This window comes from Petaurus breviceps, unplaced genomic scaffold (genome assembly GCF_028583685.1).
Source record: "Petaurus breviceps papuanus isolate PSGF00001 unplaced genomic scaffold, PetGlider_PUasm1.0 90667, whole genome shotgun sequence".
Lineage (NCBI taxonomy): Eukaryota > Metazoa > Chordata > Mammalia > Diprotodontia > Petauridae > Petaurus > Petaurus breviceps.
In genome coordinates, this window is record NW_027187302.1 from 5,782,785 (window position 1) to 5,789,910 (window position 7,126).

General features: G+C 35.7%; 1 long non-coding RNA gene across 1 annotated transcript; it reads left to right on the forward strand.

Annotated features, from left to right (window-relative positions):
* Positions 1–1,646: 1,646 nt before the first annotated feature.
* On the forward strand, positions 1,647–5,569 carry LOC138143799 (uncharacterized). Its single transcript, XR_011163794.1, has 3 exons — positions 1,647–1,888; positions 5,076–5,190; positions 5,279–5,569. It is a non-coding gene; the product is annotated as an uncharacterized lncRNA (long non-coding RNA).
* The last annotated feature ends 1,557 nt before the right edge of the window (positions 5,570–7,126 follow it).

Below are 7,126 nucleotides of genomic sequence, written 5' to 3' on the forward strand. Positions count from 1 at the left end.
AATTGACAGATTTGGGGACTGACTCTATTGAATTTACTAGTTGTTAGTATAGAAAAGACCCTGTGTGTGTGTGTGTGTGTATGTGTGTGTGTGTAACCAAATCTAAGCTTCTTACATATCCTCTAAGTTCTAAAGGATGTATCTTTAAAAGGTTGATTAGGGCTGATTAAGTTTATCTTTAAGAAGTTGATTGTCTATCTTTAAACAGTTGATTAAAAAGATATAGCAAGGCTCCAAATATCTTTATATTTAAAACACCCAGACAAATCAAATGATGACCAAAATCTTTTAGGGTAATGCTATTTCTATATTTGCTGTTGTTTTCCATCTAGACTGCAGTTAGTAAAATCAGAAAAGAACATATTTGGTCAGTGATGTTTCCTGGGTAATTCTTTCTGTAGAGGACTTTTTAATGTAATATCAGGATACCAACTAAAGAGATGGTATAGTTACAGTTCCCTAAGAGTTAATAATCAATCATTTAAAATCATAAAACACATAACTCAATCTAAAATAATAAATGTTATAATTAGTCATTCCTGAATAATTAATTTTTAAAATAATATTTTATTTTTCCTAATTATATATAAAGATAATTTTAACATCCCTGAATAATTAATTAGCTTTATTAATTAGAAAGCATTTTGGAAAAGTCATATCATTTAAAGTTAAAGAATACTTTCAAATAACAGCAACAATAGTGTCTTTTTAAACTTTAAAGTGTTCCATAAATGCAGGTATTCTTAGAGGCATTTTAAAATCATATTCTGCAAGCCATTAGGGCAACAATCATTTATTAAATGCTTACTATGTGCTAGGGACTGAGATAAGTACTAGGGAGACAAAGAATAGCAAAAGTCATCTCTATCTTTAAGGAACTCACATTCTGATGGTGGAGAAAACATCATAAATGTACAAGTACAACTTATATAGAGAGGAGATGGAAGTTGATCTCAGATGGAGAAGCCCCTTACAACTGAGGGGACTGGGAAAGACTTCAAGCAGAAGGTAGGATTGCAGTTGAGTTTTGAAGAAAGCTCAGGGACCTGAAAGGCACCGAGGGAGAATGCCCTGGGCATGAGTGTTGGCCATTATAAAGGTAGGGGCATGGGAGATGGACTATTATGTCTGAGGAGTAATAAGTAGTCCAATGTCACTCAATCATAGAGTGTGTGGGTGGGAATTAAGTGTTAAACTACTGCAAAGATAATAAAGGACCAAGTTTATAAGAAGCTTTAAGTGCTAAATAGAGGACTTTATGTTCAATCTTGAACAAAATAGGGAGCCATTTTTTGGGTGGCGGAGGTGATGTGGTCAAACTTGCCCTTTAGAATAATCAATTGAAAGCATAGTAAAAGAATTAATTGGAATGGAAAGAGGTTTGAGTCAGAAAAACCAATTAGAAGGAGATTATAATAGTCCAGAAGGGAGAGGTGAGAAGATCCTGATTTAAGGTGGTGGCTGTATAAGTGGTGATAAAGAGACATATAAAAGAAATGTTGTTAAAGTAGAAACAACAACATTTGGAAACAGATTTGATATGTAGGGTGACTGAGTTGAAGACAAGATTAACGAGACAGCAAGTCTAAGTGAGTGGGAGGATGATGATGGCTTTGATAATAATAGAAAAGTTCAGAAGAGGAGAGAGTTTGGGATATGGGATTAGACTGATGTGGTCTATGGCAAACCTGTCCTTGAAGGAAGACATCTGGAGCTGTCATGAGATTAAATTTTTCAAACTGCCTTTAAGAGATGCTGACCTTGAAGATGATTGATTCCTGATCCAGTCATTTGAAAACAGAACATTATGGAGCTAATAATTTCAGACAGCATAGTGGTTAATGGTTTTTGATCCAGGAATGCCTTTGTCTTCGAGGAAATACCAGGCGTAAGTCTGAAGAAGTATGCTGCTCATGTACAGACAGTCTCTCTCTCTCTGTCTCTCTCTCTCTCTCTGTCTCTTTCTCTCTGTGTATATGTGTGTGTGTGTGTGTGTGTGTGTGTATGTCTCTCAAGTCCCTGAGCTTTCTTCAAAACTCAACTGCAATCCTACCTTCTGTGTGAAGTCTTTCCCAGTCCCCTCTGTTATAAGGGCCTTCCCCCTCTGAGATCACCTTCCATCTCCTCTCTATATAACTTGTACGTACTTAATTTTTTTATGATGTTTTCTCCTCCACCAGAATGTGAGTTCCTTAAGGGTAGAAACTACTTTTTCTATTCTTTACCTCCATATATATTACATATATATAATTATATTATATATACATGTATATGTTATTATCATATACACATAATGCATATAAAAGATAAAAAGCTATTGGTTTGAAAGAATGTTTGGATTGCCATTCACATATAAGGATAGAATCATAGGATTTAAAGCTGGAAGCAACTTTAAAGATCATCTAACCCAACCCTCTCATTTTGCAAATAAGGAAACTGCATCTGAAGGGGAAATGATTTGTTCACAGGCAAGCAAGTAACAGAGCAAAGAGCTGACCACATAGGTCCTCTGATTCTAGATTTAGGACTCTTTCCCCAGCACCATGATTCTCTTCCAATTAGAAGTTGAGCAAAATAACTTTTAATCACTGCCTCAGTTGCATGATTTGGTCTAACCAACTTAAAGCTTGAAAAATACATTCAAAAGAACCCTGGGTGAGTCAGCATGGACTTTGAAAAGATTATGTGTATTTTCTGAAGCATAATTTTTTAAAAAATCACGTACAGGGAAAGTGTAGAACATGCACCCACAAGAACTAAATTTAAAAAATGTGCGTAGCAATGAACACATGCATAGCATATGGATGCAGCTGACGGAAGAGTTCCTGGACTCCATTCAAAGATACCACTCAGAGCAGATGCACCGTCATAAAGTTGAGCTGCAGAAGTCACATTCTCTTGGTTAGGGTTCCAGTCAGTCATATGGGATTGCAGTTCAGTTGCTGGAAACAGAAGAGTTCACTTTCACTTTGGTTGGAGGCATAGGCATTTCTTCACGAGAAGCCAAAGGACCCATGCTATAGGCAAAAACTCAATTGCTCCCTACCTCTCATGAATCATCACCAAGCTGAATAGACACTGGAAGCTTTTCCTTCCTTTAAAAGCTCTTCTATCCAAAAGATTCTGCAGAGCATTCTGTCATATGATTTGAATAGTATAGTGAACGATAGACATCAGTCTTTGACACTCATTTCTGCAAATTTTCTAGAATTCAATTACATTTCTCAGTTGATTAGAGACTTCTGAGAAGGGCATCAAGAGAACCAATTTTTCACACTTTCTCCTCTTTTCTTTTGCCTCAAAACAGAGTATAAATCCTTTGTATTTTTTATTGCTGCCTTTTCCTTTTTTTAAAAAATATCAGAGTCATTCCCTGATATTTTCCCTTGCCCCTAACCCCTAGAATGCTCCCTTGTAACAAATACTGTTAAGCAAAATCAACCCACACGGCAGCCACATCTGTCAGCATAGGCAGCATTTACCATCTGTACTCCTCCCTCCCTCTTAAGGAGGGAGATATGTTCTATTATCTGATTTCTGGAAACAATTTTGGTCGTTGCATGCAATATGAGTTTAGTTGCCTTCTAGTGTTATTCCCATTTACCTTATTTCCATCATTGTATATAGCCTCCCAGTTATATTTAGCATACTCCCTATCAGTTAACACAGATCTTTCCATGTTTCTCTGAATTCCTTATATTTGCTGTTTTGTAGAGCACAATAGAATTCCATTATAGACATATACTACAGTTAATTCACCCATTCCATGATCTATGGATGATCATTTCATTTCTAGTTATTTTGTTACCACAAAAGTGCTATTATTAGTATTTTCATATAATTTTAGTTTCTTTTTGATGGTGACATTCTTGAACACTTCCTCAAAAGCCCCCCAAATTTGGTTAGTTCTATAAAATCAGTTATCCTTTGAACTTCTACAAGTTCAAGACCATGCTTAGCTTGGCCTCTGAAAACCTATAGGGCACATCAGCTTATTAAAGCTCACTAGTGACTGCTTCTAGTTATTAAAGCCTTTTGTTATAAAAGTTGCAGTACATCAGCCTGGCCAGTAGCTGGTAAAATTCACTCAACCAAATCAAATATACTTTAATTTTCAGCCCTGGATTTGGAAGATTACATAGCAGATGCCAAAGAGTGAGTAGTTTGCTTTGCAAAATCCTTTTGAAGATAATTCAATAACTCTGCCTGAATTGAATCCACTAATTTGATTCATAGATTTCTAGGTGGTGGAACAGGAGCAGATGCCTCACAAAAAATTACCATCTCTGTCAGATTGTCCTCCATCATACTCTGCTTGCTCCTCTTTGAGTAGTCTCTTATTAAATTAGGTGGGGGTGATGAGAAGATGATGCTTTGGTTTGATGTTCATATTTAGCATGGGAATCATAACAAAAAGAATCATTTAATTTCATGACTTTGGAAACCATCTTTCAGTTTGGATGATTTTCGGTGAGGCAAGAAGCAATTTGACTAGGGTATGATATGGAATGAGGGCTTAGAGATGCTCTGATTCAAGAAACATGAGAATTATTCTTTTTCCCCCTCTCAAATTCATAAAACCATACTGTGATGAAAAGTCTTTAATATTGAGTTCAAAGAACTTGGATTTGATTTTTATAAAATAAGCATATCTACAAGCACTTTATTTTCCTTAACTCTTTCAAGTTTTCTATACATTTATATTTTATTTCCCTTGATACACATTTGGAATCAAATCTCACTCCTACTAGAAGTCATTCCTACTAATCCCTATAGCTGGGGAAATGAAGTTATCCTTTGGCCAGTTACTAGATGTCAAAAGAGAAGGGAATGAATTATTTGGAAAAATATTGAAGCTTCATTTCTATTCCTCATTACACTTTTCAACATTAGTTTCAGATGCCAACAACAAATGTCAGAATCTCCAGGCTTTTATAGGGAACCTGGTATACTTACCCAATATACATCTTAGTATCAGAATTATACTAGGTTCAGAGTCAGACGTATCTACTTCCTCTTTTCTCCCTTCTCTTCATCCTCCTGTGGTTTTCTTTTTATCTCTTATTGTCTTGCAGATCACTAAGGATTTTTGACTTGAAACCCTCTACTATAGGACCTATCAGTTAAAGAAATGGAATTTACTTACTTTGGGAAACCTGACTTTGTTGCTATTAAATCAATTATAGTCTGGTAAGTGATTTGTTTGTGTGAAAGGTTGGAAGCTTACAATTGCAGGTACATTTCCCTCTCTGAGTTTTGCTTTGTTTCCCCTCCCCAGGTTCCTGTTATATAGGGAAATCAGAACTTCCTTGGGTACATGTCTATCTACACTGTTCCCTAGGCACAAGAAAGGACCCACTGTGAAGAGTACTGGAGGACAATCTAAAGCAAAGACATTATTTGGACTGTATCAAATCCTCAGAACCTCTAATTCTCTATTAAGTACCTACATAATAAAAACTTCTCTGGGCTGCCTGGTTTGTTATTAAAAATTAGCCTTTCTTCTTGGTCCTACCTCCCTTAAAGGAGCTGTTGTTTTCTGCTGGGTCAGAAAGAAATGACTAAATGATGGAATATTAATATACATGAATAACAACTGTATGAAAAGAAAATATGGGTTGATTCTTTCTCATAGAGTTAAAAAGAGAAACAAAAAAGAAACTTCTTTCAGAAAGTAAGGCCCATCTTTAGACATAAAATCTGGTGATGCTATTTGACTGCTAGCTATGGAATTCAATTCATTTCAACAAACATTTATTAAGTCCTTACTTTGAGCTAGGCACTGGTTCAACCCAGAGCAAAACATAATTTCCCCTCTCAAGGACCAGATCTACAATTAGAAGGGAACTCAGGGGTCATTTAGTCCAGCCTTTTCATTTTACAGATGAGAAACTGAAAACCTAGAGAAGTTAAGGGATTTGCTCAAGGTCACACTGGTAGTGGGTATCAGAGGTGGGATCTTTAAGTTTGTTGTGTATATCACACAGTCTCTGAAGAATTACAGTAGGAGAACATCCAAAGACCAATGAAGATATACGTGGTGGGTACAAATATACTGTAGCATATTACTAATTAAATTGCACCTGCAGAAAATATTAATAAGGAGTGAAGGTGGACAGATAGTAGGAAGAATTACAGCTGAGCATGGCCCAGACAGAGTTCTCATTGAGAAGTCAAAGACAACATCAGAATAAATCATTTTTTTCCAGTCCAGGTCAGCATGATGTGACAAACTAAAAGATTAGCAATCAATGGGGATGGGGTCTAGCCAGGAATAATGCTTGCACAGAACATTCCAGTGCTATATCAAATCAAGAAGTAAGGGCACCTAGCAGTAACAAATTTCAAACTGTATTCCAAAGCAGTAATCATAAAACATCGATACTGGTTGATAATTAGAGATTTGATCAATGGTACAGATCACATTCATAATATGCAGAAACAAATGAGCATTGTAGCCTAGTGTTCAATAAACCCAGAGATCCTAGCTACTGAGGAAAGAATTTACTATTCAACAAATTACTGTTGGGAAAACTGTACAGCAGTCTGCCAGAAACTAGGTATAAGACCAATAGCTCACACCATACACTAAGATAAGCTCCAGATGGATACATGATTCAGACATAAATCATGATATCATAAAATAATAGGGGAGCAAGGAAAAAAATTACCTGTCAGATCTATGAATAGAAAAGAGATTATCACCAAATAAGAGATAGAATATTACAGGGATTAAAATGGATAGTTCTGAGTACATGAAATTTTAAAGTTTAATATAAATAAAGTCAATTCCTGTAAAATTAGAAGAGAAGCAGAGAAATGGGGAGGAGGCAGGGGGGTAATCTTTGCAGCAATTTTCCATCACACAGTTCTAATTTCTAAGATATAGAAGGAACAGAGCCAAATTTATAAAACTAAGAGCCATTCCACAAATAATAAATAGTCTAAGGATATAAACAGTCATTTCTCAGAAAAAGAAATCCAATCCATCAATAACCATATGAAAATGCTCTCAATAGCTAAAACTATAGAAATGCAAATAAAAACTACTCTGAGGTACCGTATCACACCCATTAGATTGTCAAAGTTGACAAAAAAGCAAAATGATAAATGCTGAAGAGACTGG